The sequence below is a fragment of the Carettochelys insculpta genome, chromosome 25 (assembly GCF_033958435.1).
Source record: "Carettochelys insculpta isolate YL-2023 chromosome 25, ASM3395843v1, whole genome shotgun sequence".
In the NCBI taxonomy this organism is placed as follows: domain Eukaryota; kingdom Metazoa; phylum Chordata; order Testudines; family Carettochelyidae; genus Carettochelys; species Carettochelys insculpta.
The window spans coordinates 10,300,324-10,318,321 of NC_134161.1; the positions used below are offsets into that span (position 1 = coordinate 10,300,324).

General features: G+C 43.4%; 1 long non-coding RNA gene across 1 annotated transcript in view; it reads left to right on the forward strand.

Moving 5' to 3' along the window:
* The first annotated feature begins 8,419 nt into the window (after positions 1 to 8,419).
* The window catches only part of LOC142001661 (uncharacterized), a 44,790-nt gene continuing 35,211 nt past the window's right edge, over positions 8,420 to 17,998 (forward strand). The window contains exon 1 of the long non-coding RNA XR_012642546.1: positions 8,420 to 8,450. This is a non-coding gene — a long non-coding RNA (uncharacterized LOC142001661). The remainder of the gene's footprint in view (positions 8,451 to 17,998) is intronic.

Here is a 17,998-nt window from a genome sequence, read left to right on the forward strand (position 1 = left end):
TTCAACATTCCAAGCATCTCTGCAGCTGCAGACTAAAGCACCCCCCCACACACACACCTTGCCAAAAATATTTTTGGGAGCTTGCTGTCCATTTCACACACCTGCTGGTTTGATGTTTCAGTTATAAAATCTTTTTGCCCACATCTCCTATCTGTCTTCATGCTTTGGCCCCATCAGGAAGCACTGGTTGGGGGGTAGTTGAGATTCCTGTTTCCGTTACAGGTTCAGTGTATGATATTTCACCGCCATCACCTGTTTTTGCAATTTGTGTGTAGTGAAGGGGAAAGTCAAAAATCTTTTTTCCTAGACTTTTCTGTCCTCTGTATTATTTTCAGGTATCAGATGCAATGATGGGAGCGGGGACACTCAGTGGATGGCAACGTGAGAGCATAGTCATTGTGCAGAAGCCTTATAGTGCGCCGGAAAGCCAAACATTCTCCTCTCAGCAACAACCTTTTTTAAAAAAAATTCCTATCTTCTCATTCTTCAGGTTTTTCAGGGATATTTCACTGCCATCACCCATGTTGGCAATATCTGTGTAAATGAAGAGAGAAGTTAAAAAAAAATACAAAAAAAAACAAGCCCTAGACTCTTTCTTCTAAATTTGAGACTACAGTCAGGGTCCCTGTGTTATTTTTAGGGATTGGCTGCAATCACGGCAGGGGGAACTCTCGGTGGATGGCCAGTTGAGAATTCAGGTATAGAAGACAGACATTTCTGTAAACCTTTTTGCCATCTCCGTGGATGCCCAACTTTTCCTTCCTTCCAATGTTAAAAATGGACATTCGCTTACCACAGGAGGGGAATGAGAAAAATGCAATGTGGGAAGATGATCTCAAACACCAGTGAGCATACCCAGAATGCTATGGGGATGAGGGAACTGAAGGATAGGTTCCCACCATGAACTACTGCAACAGTTGATGTTTGCCAGTTGAGTGTGGCAGCAACAAGTTGACTTTGTAAGGGGCACATGAGGAGGTGAGGACGGTCAAATTCGAACTTATAAATTCCAGAATTACAAAATCAATATTAATAAATTCAAATTCATCTCATAGCGTAGACACAGCCAAAGAGAAAGACAACGAGTAGGAATAAGATCTTAATTTTCAGTCTGGTGGAAGGTTAACAGTAGCATGCCACAAGGACCCAAGTTTCCTCATCTGTTTGTCAATGATCTCAGAGAAGGAGTGCTCAAAACCAACACAAAAACTGTTGAGGTGAATCAAGACTAGAGAAGAGTGAGGACCTTCAGAAAGACATAAAACTAGCTGAATAAGCAGCACCGCAAATTTAAGGCAACGCACACGAGAAGGAATATAAACATATAAGGAACATACAAGGAACATATAAACCTTTGTGTGTTTTAAATGAACTGTGACAACACAGGGACAAGACCTGGTTGCCAAAGGACAGCTCAGTAAAGAATTCTGCACACACTGCAGATATAGTCAAAGCAAACAATGTTAATGTGCACATGGAATGAGATAGAAAATAATAATGGCAATAATATAATGATATCATATTCGTCAATTGGGCACCCTCATCCAGTGTGTGTTGTTCAATTCTGCTTGAAAAGAAAATTTCAGAAATAGAAGGGGCAGTAAGTATCCAAATTTTCCAACAGGTCAGAGAAGTTCCAAACAAAAGATTTAGTCTCAGATCATCCCTCCTTTTGAGGGGCGTCCTAACTTCTTCAGATTTTCACTTGTTTTCCTCATATCGTCTGCTCTTTGATCTGTCCATAAAAGTCTTCAGTGCACATAAATGGCAAGAAAAGTATTTGATGTGGATGTGTGAGTGTGCATGTGCTGTGCAGTGTGTGTGTTTGTTTACAGAGAAGTACATTCTTCCATCCACAGTGGGCCTGTGAAAAGAGTTCCCCATGCAATCTGAAACAGGATGACATTTCATAGAATACTAGGACTGGAAGGGACCTCAAGAGGCCATCGAGTCCAGCCCCTTGCCCTAATGGCAGGACCAAGTACTGTCTAAACCATCCCTGATAGACATTTATTGAACCTTTTCTTAAATATCTCCAGCAATGGAGATTCCACAACCGCCCTTAGCAATTTATTCCACTGTTTGACCACCCTGACAGTTAAGAACTTCTTCCTAATGTCCAGCCTAAACCTCCCTTGCTGCAGTTTAAGTCCATTGCCTCTTGTTCTATCCAAAAAGAACAAGTTTTCTCCCTCCTCCTTGTGACACCCTTTTAGATACCTGAAAACCGCTACCATGTCACCCCTCAATCTTCTCTTTTCCAAACTAAACAAGCCCCTATTTACCTTATTTGGATTTCATTCCAAAGACAATAGTGATCATTGAAGTTCACAATCTTTCTCAATTGAACCTGTGGCTGTTTTACTTTTTTTAACTGATATCACATGAAATGTACACCTTTTCATAGCTTGGAAACAGAAACATGCAAAAAGCAGCTTAGAGCCATTTGCACTTGTGTCATGGTTTGTCTAAAAAAAGAATTCTAAGATGCAGTTTGGTAAAAGAGTTGCGTACTTTGAGAAGAGATAGTAGAGTGACAGCAAGGCTATCTAGCTAGCTAGGTACTTCTATGGCCCCCGTGACCATAGCTTCTGAGCCCTCTCTTCTGCATCTCTAACCATTTTTATCCTCACAACCCTACTGTGAGGTAAAGAAATATAATCCACATTTTACAGAAAAGGATCTGAGGTACAGTGATATGAAGGTAAAGTTTTCAAAAGCACATATTGATTTCAGAGCCTAAATCCATTTTCAAAAGAGTGCCTTAGTCACTTCTGAAAGTGAGACATTGTCTCCTAAATGTCCTAGGTTATTTTGAAGGCGTTGTCTTATGTGACTTGTCCAAGGTCGCACAGGAAGCCTGTGGTTTATTCAGAAATAAAACTCCAGCTCTTCTGTAACAGAGAGAAAGTCGTGCTAGTTTTGATAGTATATAGTCCGGCTCTTCTGAGTGCCATGCCAAGGCCCCTTCCATTGAGCCAAGCTTCCCACGCAGGGTTAAATGGGAAAAGAAGGGCAAATAAATCAGACTCATTTGACGAAAGTGGGTGAAAATAGAAAGAGAAAGCAAGGAAAGTGGCTAGTGCAAAATTAAAATCTGCAATGATAAAAATGATACATTTGCCAGGAAGCACTGTCCGCAACCTTGAGAAACCTGTAAGCAGAACATTACTTGGCAAGGATGAAAGCCATGAGCTAAACTTGTTCACATCAGTATCTTCCCAGGTCACAAAATTACTGTCCTCTCTCTCCTTTTTTTGGACTCATGGTGGGGTTCCTGTACAACTTCATATCCCTGATTAGATTAGATTAATTGGTGAAAGGATCCCAGAGTTTTATGTGTACAGCATAATGTCACTCTCACACCCACTGTGAAAAAGCCCACAGAAATCAGCAGCAAGACATCAATCTGCTAAGTACTTTGGGCCAGATCATAGTTTTAAGCCACCGGCCATGCTGGAGAAGCAGTACTGCAGTAGGAGTGCCTGTAGAAACTCAGGGTGGGTCAGACAGAGCATTCTTTGTCCATTTAATGCATAGTGCACTCTGGGGTGGGAGCTCCATTCCCTCATGGAGGGGTCCAGCCAGCTGCTCCATCCCCAAACCTTCTCCATTCTGCAACCAGCACTAATGTGGTGCACTGTATAACCTCCCATCACTCCCCCTGGCCCACCATTGCCACCATGCACAGGGGAAAACAACTTACTGAGTCTCTTAGGTTATTTCTACCCACTGATTGCTAGTTTGGAATACAAATATATCCCAAAATAGCAATGGTGCAGCTTGTCTCTGCACTTGGAATAGTGCTGGCTTTCCAAGTACAGCATTCCGGTTCTGGTACCCCTCATCTTACAAGGGGTAACGGAATTTTTGGAATAGCCACTTTTTCTGAGCTTAAGTTCTATTTGGATGGCACCAGGTTCAGCATAAGGGATTTTGAAATAATTTACATAATTTGTGTAGTGCAAATTGCATAAATTATTTTGAATCCACCCACGATCACTCAGCGTCCAAGCCATTAAGACTAGCAGCTCAGTCCCCATAGGCTGAGCCGCAAGAGAGTAATTTTCGGTCGAATACCCCAACCAAACTGAATTCAATCCAGAGATCTATGTCAGATCTGTACTAGGTGCCTTTTCCTGAATAGTCCTATTGATTAGGGATCTGATTTGTTTACATTTTTATACCAACAAACTCCTAGGATAGATACAGTTATATCATTATAAAAATGCTTTTTTCAGTATAGTTTATTTCATTCAGGGAACTAGTATAAACTGCTGTTTTGCCAGCACCAGCTGCATCTACTCTATGAGGATTTGCAGGTCGAGTTAAATTTGTATACCTGTAACAGCAAATACTTTTGAGTGTAAACAAGCCTTATAAGAAGAACATTCTGTGTCCTGACACCAGTTCTGTGAGTTGTCGTGTCACCTTTCTGAAAAGTCTGTATGTTTGCCCCAAAGAGAACATTGTGCTGCCTGTTTCTGCCATTCCACCCTTGTCCTGTCACAGTTCATGTCCCTAGGCCAAAGGAACATGGTGAATAATGGAGTGTCATGTTTGTCTAATGGATTTATCACTACTTACCAATGCAGCTTCAGCTTCATCAACAAAAGTAGGGGAAAATCAATGAAGGGACAGCTAAATGAGCTGTGCGACTCAGCATTATTGATAGTCTTAATGGTTTTTTTTTTTTTTAATCTCCTGGCAAAGTTGGGAATTGAAATGCGCCTGAATCACTACTTTTGAACAGGTCTGCAGCACAGTGTGAGGGATCAAAAAAGCACAGAATCAGCTATTTTGGGCGTAGTGTTCTTTCATCATTGTTCATAAACAGTAAGAGCCTGAGCCACGTTTAAATTAATGAAGACTCCCTTTGATTTCAATGGACTTGGAATCAGGCCCAAAACTTTATTTGGGTTTTGAGATGGTTTCTGTGCAATGATGGACTATTGTCATAACTATCACCAAGCACTTACACTAAGGTCAAATTTTGGCCTGCTGATTGATTAAGAATTGTGTTTCCATCAGCTCTTAAAAATATCTTTTAAATAATTAATTCAATCCTTTCTTTATTTACTTATGGTTCTGATAATCTTACACAATAACAGCCCTTCTTAATCACCTTCCATCCAAGGATCTCACGTGGCTTCTTTCTTCTTTACAACACCTCTCTTAGCTTTTACAGAAATGCAAATGGAAGCATAGAGAAGTGAAAAACTATTTCCATAGTTGCACAGTGAGTCAGTGGTAGAGCCAGAAATAGATTAGTGTTGGGCACATTAGAAATATCAGGAATGGACAGAGCAGAACCCAGTCATCCTGGCTTAAGCCACTAGATGAAGTTTCTTGCTATGAAGCTGCAACATTTATGGGAACAGGAGGAATCAGGCATGTTCACCCAGCAAAGCTACACTGAGATTGAAAGGCTATACTTCCCAGATGACCCACAGGGTTCTGTCCTGTATTCTTTGACTATATTGCTGTGACTCTGTCTTCTCAAGAGAAGGGTGCCCCCTAAGTAGCTCCTGCCCTGACAGTGTCATAATTCAAAGAACTGTAGCTGTGTTAGTCTGTTTCAGCAAAAGCAATGAGAAGTTCTGTGGCACCTTAAAGACTGGCATATTTATTTGGTCATAAGCTTTCATGGGCTGGGGCCCACTTCGCTGGATGCCCACGAAAGCTCATGCCCAAATAAATTTGTGAGTCTTTAAGATGCCACAGGATTCCTCCAAGTTCTAAGACTTGAACATTCTCCCAGGATCAGTGATTCAAATGGAGGCAGGAGGAAGGCAGAATATCTGAGATGATTGTTTGGCTTTGTTGTTCGTGCAAAGATCTGTACCCTTGGAAAGCATGCTGGCTAAAGGTTTATTTATCAGGAGCCTCTGCATGATGACATTTGTATCAGTTCATTAGGCACATTTTAGAATTAATATCAACACTTGCTAGGAAGCCAGAGATCCTCTGTTTCTCATAGACACTTAAGAGCTGTTTGCACATTTAGCCTGTACAATCTGCTCCTCAGCCGTGGTTTGCAGGGGCATAGAGGGGCATTCATCCAGGAGCTCCTCATGCTTCTCCACAGGTACACTTAGGCCAGTCTCCTGCACGGGCCTTCCCATGGTGAGACTGGAAATTTAGAAAGACTTTCAAAGCTGCCTAAGACATTAGATGTCCAAGGCAACTTTGCAAATCTCAGCTTCCCTCTCTCTATCCCTTCACTACGACAGTCTCCAAGACAGCCTTTAACCCTAGTCCTGGAGGAACTGCCCTCCCTCAGAGTGAAATGGGAATTAGTTCTAGGGCTGCATCATCAGATGGTGTCAATCATTCTAATTCTGTTGAAGTGAACATCTCTTCTGGTCACATGATTCTTTCATTTTCTCAGACTTGATTGGCCATTGGTTCTTGTGGCTGATATAAGTGATTAAGGAGTGAGTCATGTCACTGGAATCTATGCACCCATATCATCAGGTTGGCACTGGCAGTGGTTTGGTCCTTCTGCCTAGTGTATCTACATCTTCACATGCCAAACATCGGTACAACTTGAAAGCTCCTTCTGTGCAGCATGGGAAGTGAATACTCTTGTTGACCACCCTCCCCACCTCCTCCCGTCACGGGGCTTTAGAATCTGCCAAAACTCTTGAAGGTCTGAGGCTTCAGTAGCAGCTTCAGAAATGGATGTGAGAAGCTATGGAGGCATTTGGGCCCCCAACTAGCTTCATAGCCCATTCACTCAAGCCATGTATCTGGCTCAGTAATAACCATTCTCTAAGCTCAGGTTTGATGATCAATGCAGCCCAGTTTCTAGGAGTGAGAATCTCCCTGATGCCTCCTGTAACTCCACTCATGGCCCCAGGATGCTTCCAGCAGCCAAGAAATCATCTCTTAATGTCACATTTTCTCTTTGGTAGTCCTAGATCTTTCAGGGAACCAAGCTGAGAGTGGAGGGTCATTTTACCAATCATCTCTGTTCAACATGGCAGGGCACAACAGCAGAAGGGATATGACTGAAGCACAAGTAGGTCTGTTCAGGCTAACCCATGAAGAAACAAGACAGTTATGTGTTGTCAGCACCATCTGCTGAAAACCCCTTGATGCAGCAACTGTGGGGGGTGGGGGGTTGATGATTTTTTATCCCTGTAAAGATAAGAACAAAGTTGGCCTCTCTTTGCATATTGAGGAATATTGTCAGTAGTTTGTCTTCATCTCTATGCTTATCTTGAAGACCCCTTAGAAGATGAATTAGTAACTAAACAAGAAGATGATGAATTAATGTAAATATGTATGTAGTTAATTTGAAATACAAGAAGGAAACTTTCAGGGAAATGGATGTATTGATTCCGAGAATGCTGGTAATGTCATGCTTTCACATATCAAAGACAGGGTGTGTAAAGTGGCTCTGGGAACCAGTGTTCCTTGTAAGATGTGCCCTTGTGTCCTTGTGTAGCCACTCAGGAGAAAGTCAAATGCTGCCCAGATGATTAGCAGAGCACCAACAGATGGCAGCATGTGTTTCTGGTGGTGGTGCACATTTGCACGTGCCTCAGTGTGCAAAGAAAAATTATTCCATATAGGGATGGGAAAAAATTGCATATGGATCTGCAAAGGGTGGGAGGGTTATAGTGGGAGGGTTATATTTGTCATCTTGTTCAGTGACTTCAGAAAAGATTTCTAATTCTAGCGAGTTCCAAAGAATCACACTGGGCATTTGTACTGGCTAGAGATGGCTCTGTTTCAAACTGCCTGATCTGAATGCTCTCAATCTTGAGGGAGCATTGAGAATCCAAATAGCCCCAAAACTGTGCTTCTGAGTGTCCCTGCAATATTCAAAATCTGTACTTCGCTTTAAATTTGGCAGTACTGGTGCCTCTTTTTTATTAGTCCTTGAAAGTGCCCCATTGTCATGTATGGGATGAGGTGGCTGATAATATTAGGAAGCTCTCCCCAGGTTTGACCCAAAGAGAGGTTTCAGAAACATGAATAGGCCTAAGCTTCAAAATTCAGACATGGAGGTTCACGGCTGTTTGTCTCTGGGGTTCTAGTTAGATTGACGACTGGGCAGGACTTCTGCAAATGTGTTTCACTTTAGTTGACATTGGATTTTAATAAAGTAGCCTTCAGTCTCTGCCCGTAATTCACTTTCTAATAAATTTAAAACCATGAGAATTCAAGGCCTCCATAACTTAGGTTGTCACATACTGGTAAAGCTTGATGATCTTGTCTGTATTGAACATGTGCTGCTACAAGATGCTGTACTTCCAACAGCCATTAAACACAGGCATCACACACTCAAATTCTCTGGCCTGTGTTAGCCAGCTGGTCAAATTACACTGTAACTCAGAGTGGTACTTTTTAGCTCTAAAAATAGGTATCTAACAGGAGCTTGCTTCTTCTTGCAGAGAGAGCACTCTTTGGAACTGGCAACACTTCACCGAAATGAGAAAGTAAGTGATCTATCCTATTATCGTTTCATACACAGATAACAATACTGCCCAACTCTTTTAAGCTGTGTCTACACGTGCATGCTACTTCGAAGTAGCGGCACTAACTTCGAAATAGCGCCCGTCGTGGCTACACGCGTCGGGCGCTATTTCGAAGTTAACTTCGACGTTAGGCGGCGAGACGTCGAAGTCGCTAACCTCATGAGGGGATCCGAATAGCGCCCTACTTCGATGTTCAACGTCGAAGTAGGGACCGTGTAGACGATCCGCGTCCCGCAACGTCAAAATTGTGGGGTCCTCCATGGCAGCCATCAGCTGGGGGGTTGAGAGACGCTGTCTCTCCAGCCCGTGCGGGGCTCTATGGTCACCGTGTGCAGCAGCCCTTAGCCCAGGGCTTCTGGCTGCTGCTGCTGCAGCGGGGGATTCATGCTGCATGCACAGGGTCTGCAACTCGTTGTCGGCTCTGTGGATCTTGTGGTGTTTAGTGCAAGTGTGTCTGGGAGGGGCACTTTAAGGGAGCAGCTGGCTGTTGAGTCCACTGTGTGACCCTGTCTGCAGCTGTGCCTGGCACCCTTATTTCGATGTGTGCTACTGTGGTGTGTAGACGTTCCCTCGCTGCGCCTATTTCGATGTGGTGCTGCGCAACGTCGATGTTGAACATCGACGTTGCCAGCCCTGGAGGACGTGTAGACGTTATTCATCGAAATAGCCTATTTCGATGTCGCCACATCGAAATAGGCTACTTTGATGTAGGCTTCACGTGTAGACATAGCCTTACAGTGTTTTCTATAAGTAGAGCTCAAAGCTCCTTAGAAAGGAGGTTGCTGTCAGTATCCCCATCTTACTGATGGGGAAACAGAGGCATAGAGACATGAAATGAATTGCCCAAAGTCACCCAGTATACCAATGTCACAGAACTACAAAGAGAGCCCAGAAGTTCTCATTGCCAGTCCTATCATTAAGGTATAAAATGACTATTCTGTCACCATCTTATTTTCTTTATCTGGGCTACACATAACTGAAGCTGGCTGGATTTGTCCCTGACTGTAATGGTTCAAAGCTGCATCTTTGTGTGCTTGTCCTTATGAGAGTTACTTGGCATCTTTTTTGCCCCTTCTGGTATTATCATGCCATATCATAAACAAAGAGACACAGGCACTGCTTACAAATCACTTTGGTGGCTTTTTGCAGTCTGGCAGTTCTTCATTGCGTCCCTCTCTTCATTATGGATACAGATAACAGGCGATTGCTAGCCTAATATCTTTATCCTTAGGAGATAAATCTAATCTGTGTGCTGAGATCAGCAGTGCTGTTTTTGCTTAATCAGACTTTGGAAGACACAGCAGATTGCAGAAACAAAGAAATGAGGCAAACAGGAGGGATGGGAAGCCCACACTGAGTTGGTCTCCCAAGTCCCAAGCTAGTACACCTGGCTCCCAGCAAGAGATTTTCAGAACACTGTTCACTCTATAGCTTGCTTCAAAAGAAAGTGGGTTCTTTTCAAGGCTGATTTAATTAAAGTCAATAAATTTTAACTAAGAGATAATCAAGGTCCTGGATTTGGGATAGAAAAGCCCTGCATACCCATATCTTGGCTGGGACAAGGAGGCAGTCTATGTAAAGTTTATTTCTTTTATAACAGGCTTCTGTTTACCCCAGTCTGCTTCATCTTTTAGTTTTTTCTCCTTGAAGCACACAGACCTATATGTACAGTACCTGGGGCAGCAAAGCCTCAGTCTCAGCTGCAGTTGTTTGGTGCTACCCTAACACAGATAATAAATATGCTAAGGACAGCTCTAAATCCCCTGTTTGAATGTATAGACATGCATGCAGAAAGCTTTTGTGCATCTGCTACTTTCAGCTAGAGGTGAACTCAGCCCAAACTCCCAAATCCAAACACAACTAAATGTGGTTGTGTTGCCAGGACGCTGAAGTCCAAATCCTGATCCACATTTGAATTTCAAAACCAGCTCCATATTCTCATCGTAGAATAATCTCCCCTGCCTTGATCTTTGTCTAGATGAGGAATCATTCCTAATAAGAACCCTGCTCTAGATCCAAATTTCACCTTTGGTTCCCATCTTTGGAGCAAACACTTAGGAATCTGACCACCCCCAAATTCAAGGATAAATGAAATCCACACTTGGTAAGTCATCTTTCCAGGCTGCATTTGGCTGAGGTTTCTATCAATGCCTTTCCACACAAAACCCTTCCTGATTCTTCACCTCATGCCATTGCAGCCTGCTCTGAATCCAATCTAAGGCTTTAGAGTTATTTAAAAAAAATACACAGCTTATAAAATCTACAACTTGCTATTGATTTTGGACAGTCAGTGAACTAAGACGAGCATTCTGAACTCAGGTCTCCAAAAGCTGCCATCTTCAACACTCCTCTGGGTACTGCATAGTATTGATCCACGTTTGTGTCACGTGATTGATAGATTATCACATATCAAATCTTGCAGTATTCATTTAACACTTCTGAATAAAACATTATTCACAGATTAACTGAGCAGTTTTAAACGAACAACCATTTTCATCTGCTTTAAATTTTCATGGGTACTTTTCTGGAGCACAAGTACATTGTTAATAATTGAAAAGAATAAGACCTCGCTAATCTCTTTGTATTTTAATAAGGTTCTAGTGTACTCCAGTCATTTGTTTTTAGAATCTTGGCATTTATAAAAATTCATTAATTTTTCTTTCCCTCCTTTGGAAATTAATAATCCTGAGGTGATGTGAAAAGAAATAATTGTTTGTGAAATAGGGAATGTGGATTGCATAGAGTCCAAAGAGCAATAAATATGAATCCATGATGAGCTGAAAGAAGGAACACCATCTTTCAGTGGAAACTAACACTGGAAAGGAATGTGTCGACAGAAAGAAGGATGGAGAGATAAAAACAGGAGGCAAAGAGAGATGGGAGGATAGTGGCAGTTTAGATAGATGTAGATATGGCAATAAAAAGAGGACAGAAAGAGAAATAAATGAGAGATAGCCAGATAAATGGGGAGGTGTATACATATACAAACACCTCTGTGTAATGTATGTAACCATACACATATTTAAATTTCATTCTGTCCTATTTTTATTCTTATATATTTTTCTGTATGCAGGTGTCCAATACAACTGCTTCCCTAAAATATCTCTGTCTCTGGTTTCTCTCTCTCCAGCCTTCTCTGTATGTCAATGTGCTACTCAAATCTTCTCTCTTCATTGACAGCTTCTCATGCTGTGAGTCTACAAAATCCCAGTTCTGTGCTTCACAAACAATTATTTCTTTTCATACAGCCTCAGTATTATCCATTTCAAAGGGAAAACAATGTACCGGAGTTGCTTTATCAACATCAGCCATTAACAAATAAAAGAAGTAGGTGCAATATAACCTTAAAGTACAAATACAGCATACGCACATAACAGAACATACATACACATTCTTACATCCAGTCACATGCACAATACACACACATGCACATACTTACACACACACATATTTGTGTACTCCCACAGTCCCCAGCTCGCCTTTTAAAAGCCTATAGTTTTCACGTGGGATATTGGAGATAGTGAATATCTTGACTATACTTAGAATAGACAATAACAATGCCATCAGTTGGCAAACATAGACATTTTTAGGAAGAACTCTGTGTGTAAGCATGTGTATATCTGTGTATTTGCAGTGTATGGTGTGTCACAGTGTCAGGGTAACTGCACCCGGTGCCATCCCTAGAGTGTGTAATGCTTCAGGAAACTCCCCACCCCAGGCCTCACCACACTCAGCCTCTTACCACCCTTCCATCACTCAGAGGAGCAGCATGCACTGGAGTGCACCACTTCCCACCACCATGGTGAAGTGGAGAAGCCCTGCTGGGAGATGGTAGCAGAGCAGCACAGCATACTGTGTGTGTTGCTCTGCTTCCTGCAGCTCCTACCACCATGGTGAATGTGGAGGGAGTGGAAGGGGGGGCAGCAACCTCTGCAGCCGCTACTCAGGGTCCGCCAGCTAAGCCCCCAGGCTGCCCTGAGCCCAGTGGAGGGATCATTCCATCCATAGGATGGCTGGGACAGCCACCATAGGCCTCCCCATGTAGCAGTTTCCCCATACCATCCTGGGCATGGGTTGGGTCTGACTGGTCCTGTGTTTAACACTTTGTGGTCCCTTGAAAACACCCAGTTCAAGGTTTTGACTCCCAGGCAATCATGCACATCTCACTCCTTTCCGGCCAACGGGTTTTAAGTCTGTTGAGCTCCTTGCCTCACTCTGTAATATCCTCAGCAGTCTGCCAGTTAGGCTAGCCCCAGGTCTCACACCTATCTCATGCTACATAGTGGACACGTTCACTCTGAATACTTGTATTTCATTATTAGAGGATTTACCCAGCGTTGTTTGGATCAATGTGGGGGCTCGGGTGCAGCTGGATGGTGCAGCAGTCAGGGCAGGGGGTTGGGAGGTGTGTGTGTGTGTGGGAGGCCTCTGGGCAGGGTCTGGTGGCAACAGCCACATGGGCAGTTGACTGTCGTGAGTTGGCTTGAACCATAAATATATTTTCAGAATAATGTGGCTAGTTCAGTATCGCAGTAGTCACTATCGTAGTTACTGCTGCAGAACTGATTGGTCACCCTGGTACGAAAGCTCTATTACTGTCAGTTCCATGCACACCAACTATGATTTGGCTTGGGTAGCTTGCACTGAGTGTCTTGCAGGCAAAGCCTCATGTCATAAACAGGAATCTCTTCTCCTCCCAGGGACCATCTTTGAAATGGGGGCTATTAAATGTTTGATGGTAATTGGGAAGTGAGTCTCCATTTGCTCTTTTGTCTTGGTAAAATTTTATCAGGTGATAAAACTGCTGCAGTGATCCCAGAATAAGGCATTCATGAAGCCGTGTCACAGGGAATGGGGGAGGGAGTTTGAGTTGGATTGAACAGCACAGCTTCTGTTTGCATTAATTGGGTGATTTCATGCAACAAGTTATGGAACCCTGCTGTGTAGGACAGTTTAAAACAATTCCATACTTAAGACTTACTCTGATGGAAAAAATTAACTTTTTCTGATTTATGACCACGATGCTGCTGTTGACTAATGGCCTCACAACTGGGAGTGGGAAAAGGCAGAATGGGAACATAAACCAGTTTTTTTCTTTCTATGTAGCTTAACTAAGTTGGACTCGGTTGGTGTTTAGTTGTGGGGAGGGTAGAGCTCAGGAGAAAACCCACAGTGTTGCAGAAAATGCTATTGGTGAGCCTTCAGCCCTTAGTGAGTGGGACTTCCACATTACTTCTTTTCCCATTACACATTTGTTTACGGCAGTTGCCTTTCTGCCAGGTCAGCAGTGTCTCCCCACATATGTAGGACCGCCAATTTTCCAGAGTCCGGGGCCAGTTGACTGTGACTGATGACTTTACCTAGACCTTGAGAACTTCAGGCCAATGTCACATCTCAGAGGAAATAAGGATTTAGCCTTTTTTTAGAACACAGATGACTAGTCTGGAAGTTCTCTGTCTCTCTGGAATATAATGCAATCAGGACTCACACAACTGCTACTCGTACTCCCGGTGACCACAAAATAATTCAAGCCAGGGCTCAGCTGCAAATCCTTTGTGTGTGTGACACAAGCTCATTTGGGTTTGAACTGTAGCATTTCAGTTGCTCTTCGCACTTGGAACACAGACTTCTTGAAAACGCTATTTGTGTAACAGACTTGGCCCAAACTGATTTCATTTGTGTGGCTGCTCAGTAAATGCATCTGTTACAAACACATACTCTGACACATGAGATCACAGGCACTCAAAGTCTTAATCACATAAGCAAACACATTCTTCCACTGTCTCTCTCACTCTCTCACACACACAATTTTATAATCACTCAGACAGTCACACATGATCAGAAGCACTTCCACTCATCCACACATTCTCTCTCTTATTTCAACAGTCATTCAGGCAGTCCCTCACAATGAAGTTCACATATGCTCTCTCTCACTCACCCACACCCTTGCTCACTAACACATACATCCAAATTCAGCCGGGAGCTAATCATTTAAACTAGTGGGTTTGGATGTCCTTGCAACATCCTTTACACCTACTGAAAGAGAGACGCACACAGTTACACACAGAACCTCCCCCATACCCCACCCACATGCACCCCCTCAGCATCGAGAATACACAACTGGGTTTGTTTTATTTTTATTTTATTTAAGCTGGACAAAATTAATTAACTGAACCTCACTCTGGGATCAATAAAGCAGCTCAGAGATGCTTAGAAATCATGTTACTTTCAGACCCTGTTAGTTTTTTATTATTCCCATTTCCCCAGGTGGATTTTCAAATATGATCTATGGGTGAATGCGATGCCAGCTGTAACCCTGACAACAGTGACCCGGATGGTAATCAACCAAATGAACTAATTGAATAATGTTGGGTTAGAAGCCAGCCGTTTGCAGAGCTCTGCTAGACCCTGCAGTAACTCAGCAACAATTTAAAGACTCCAAGTGAACAATGAATTCCCCAATCCTATCCCACACCTCGGAACGCTAAGAGTCTTAGATGGAGACAAGACAGCACCTGTACTGGGGTGCTGAGGTCTAGAATCAGAGATAATAGATGAGAGGACTGGGTTAGGAAGGAGAATGTGGAGGGCTGAGCTATGCTGGAGTATGGGCAAGACTGCGTCCCACGCTGAATTTAGGAGACTTGTTTTAGTGGAGAGAGGGAACAGCTGGTTCTGGCTGGGTGGACGGGAGGGCAAATCCTTGTGGAGAGTGCAAAGAGTGAGTCCCAGCAGTCAAGGTGGGAAGCCGGACTCAGCACTGGGCTCAAGGGGCCAAGCTCAGTGCGGAAACTGAGACGTGGTGAAGATGTTAGACTAGTGCCTGGGCCTGTGCTTCCTGGAGCTTCGAATAGGGCCCTTACAGTGCCAGAGCATCAGTGGAAGGAAGCAGAAGGGAAAGTTGCTGGGAAGGGAGGACAGAGTTGCCCATACATTGTCATTAATTTTGGGGACCTCCCTGGCAGCATCAGCCAGGAGAGATGTATTCAGAAAGGAATAGCAATGGCTGGTTACGTCACCAGGCAGAGAAAGCTCCAGCTAGCTGATTTATGGGATGAGTAAATAATTCAGCCTACCCCTGCCTCACTGTATTAACTCTGCCTCTGACACTGGGGCTGAGATGTGTCAGGATGGATTGGCTCAGGACAGCTGCCAGACAAGTTCCTTCCCCTCGCAGTGCTCGAGGGGATGTATGCTGAGACCAGAGAAGTGGGTAGGGGAGGAATAGGCTGCGAAAGCAGCTGTTGGGAGTGATGAAAGGATTTTCATACAATGAAATTTCAGGAGATGCAGCCACATAGTGTCCCCATTCTAGCAGTCCAAGTTTCACCTATTCCATCCTTCAGTGGATCTTCCCTTAGTTTCTCCCTGACCTGACCTTAGTTTCTCCCTGACCTGCTTCTCATGGAACTTGAAAACCTCCCTTCCCTCTTTCTTTGTGAAGTCAGTCTTCCTCACGGGCAATAGCCAGGCAGGTGAACAGGCTGAGAGTGTGGGAGTGGGGTGGAAGAAAGTTGGCCACTCTGCACCTCAGTCTTCATTGTTTGCCATCTTATGTTGTCATTTATGCCAGTGCAAGGCAGATGTATAACACCCTGGTCTCCACTACTAGCACTTGGCGCTCACTATGCACAGGTGGTGTCGGACAACGTAGAAACAGGCCCTGCCACTTGGGCTGTGCAACAGAGGTATTCATAGACATCTTTGGCTTTGCTTGAGCTGGTGGGTCTGAGGTAGCATTAGGATCAGTGGTATTTCTGTCTTGGCTAAGTCTCAGCTGACAGCCTCATGGAGTGGGCTACATGAGCTGAGCCTTTAGAGCTCAACTGTGGTTGAAAAATTGAAGCTGGAAAAAGAGTCCAACAACATCTGTACTTACTCCTGCCCAGAGTTATCTGGATTGGATGAACTCTGCAAGTCAAAAGATTATTTGATTTGGGGGGTTCCCCCTCTATCCTCCTGCCCTGAGAACTTCGGGACAAGAAACTCAAGCTGGGGTCTTATTGCCCCCGTGGTCAGAGAGACCCTGCATTTAGATCTCACCTGGCAGTTGAGCTGATGATGGTGGATAAGGCAGAACAAAATGCAGCTTACGCTCTCACAGCTGTGTCAGCTGTGTGGGAGTAATCAGAGCAAAAACTTGTTTTTATCAGGGAAGAAGGAATCGTTATTGCACAGGCATTTCTCTAACTTCCCAAAACACTCTGTGAAGGTTAGGCTTCCTGCTGAGTAGGGCAGAGATCTGAAGTTCTACTCCTCACTCTGCCACTGATTTACCTTGTGACCTTGGCTAAGTCAATTCCCTTTCATTTTCAGCCTCAGATTTGTACAGTGGTACAATGCCTACCTTATTAATGGCAATGGTAATTACATACCTTATTAATGGGAGGATGGGTGTTTAAATAATGAAGTCATGTTTGTAAAATACTATGGGCTTAGTAGATGGAAGGAGCAAAATATCATTTATTTATTCTTCTAGAGAGGTGATGCTGGCTTCAAATCTATGCCGACATTTTTTTCTACTCATTTCCCATCTTCAGAAAATCCAGATGCTGTTCCACGTACTATAAAACTGGAGACCATTCCACCTTTCATTATGCTATGCCTTTGACTATTTATGTTTTTTGACAGCAGCCCCTCACTAATTTATTTTCTCATTGGGCAAAAGAAGATCCAAGTTCTTTTTAGTGACAGAGCAAACAGAGGCATTGTAAGTACAGCGTGGCTTTGGCTGCCCCGTGCAAAGAATGAGTGTTTGTTAGTATCTCACTTCACAGTTGCATTACTTCTGCCTGGCAGAGCAATAGGCCACTGGGCTAAACAGGATTCCAGGTTGCGATGATCAGCAAGGAGGATCTAAAATTAGCTCAGCTGTACGAAGCAATTTGTAAACCAGGAAAATCCTTGCAGGGACTGATAATCATCTAGGAACCGTTCATGGATAAACAAACAGCCAAGAGTAGTGCAAAGTAAATGTCAATGACAAGGCTTATGTCAATTCAACCCTAGGGCATCCATCATTTCATCCATAATAGTTCCCACAGATGCACACCTTCTGCGGTGTCCCTTCCTCTTCAGTGGTATAGAAACTTGAAGTTTGGGCCAAGGGACTGCTTAGCTGTTGAAGCCCAAAGAGTTTTCAGTGTGGTTTGGACTACAGGGAATGGTTGTGAGTCACTGAAAAAGACATGATCTCTTGCTTCTATAACATTAGTCCTGTTAGTGCAATAGTCAAAATTGCTCATTTTTATGCATACACTGTCCTGGTGCAACAGCACCTTTACCAGACTTATTCATGTGTGGAGATCTCACTGGTGTGAGGAGGTTTCTCTCAAAGCTGCATTCAGAGATTCTTCTCCCAGAATATATATATATATGTCTGTGTGTGTTTAGAGTAGTGGGAGTGATGGCACTTGTGTACTTTTGCCAAGGTAGTCTGGGTGGCATTTGACATTTCAAAAAGCTGCAAAAAGTCAAATAGTAAACAAGCTTCATTAACTTCAGCAAAG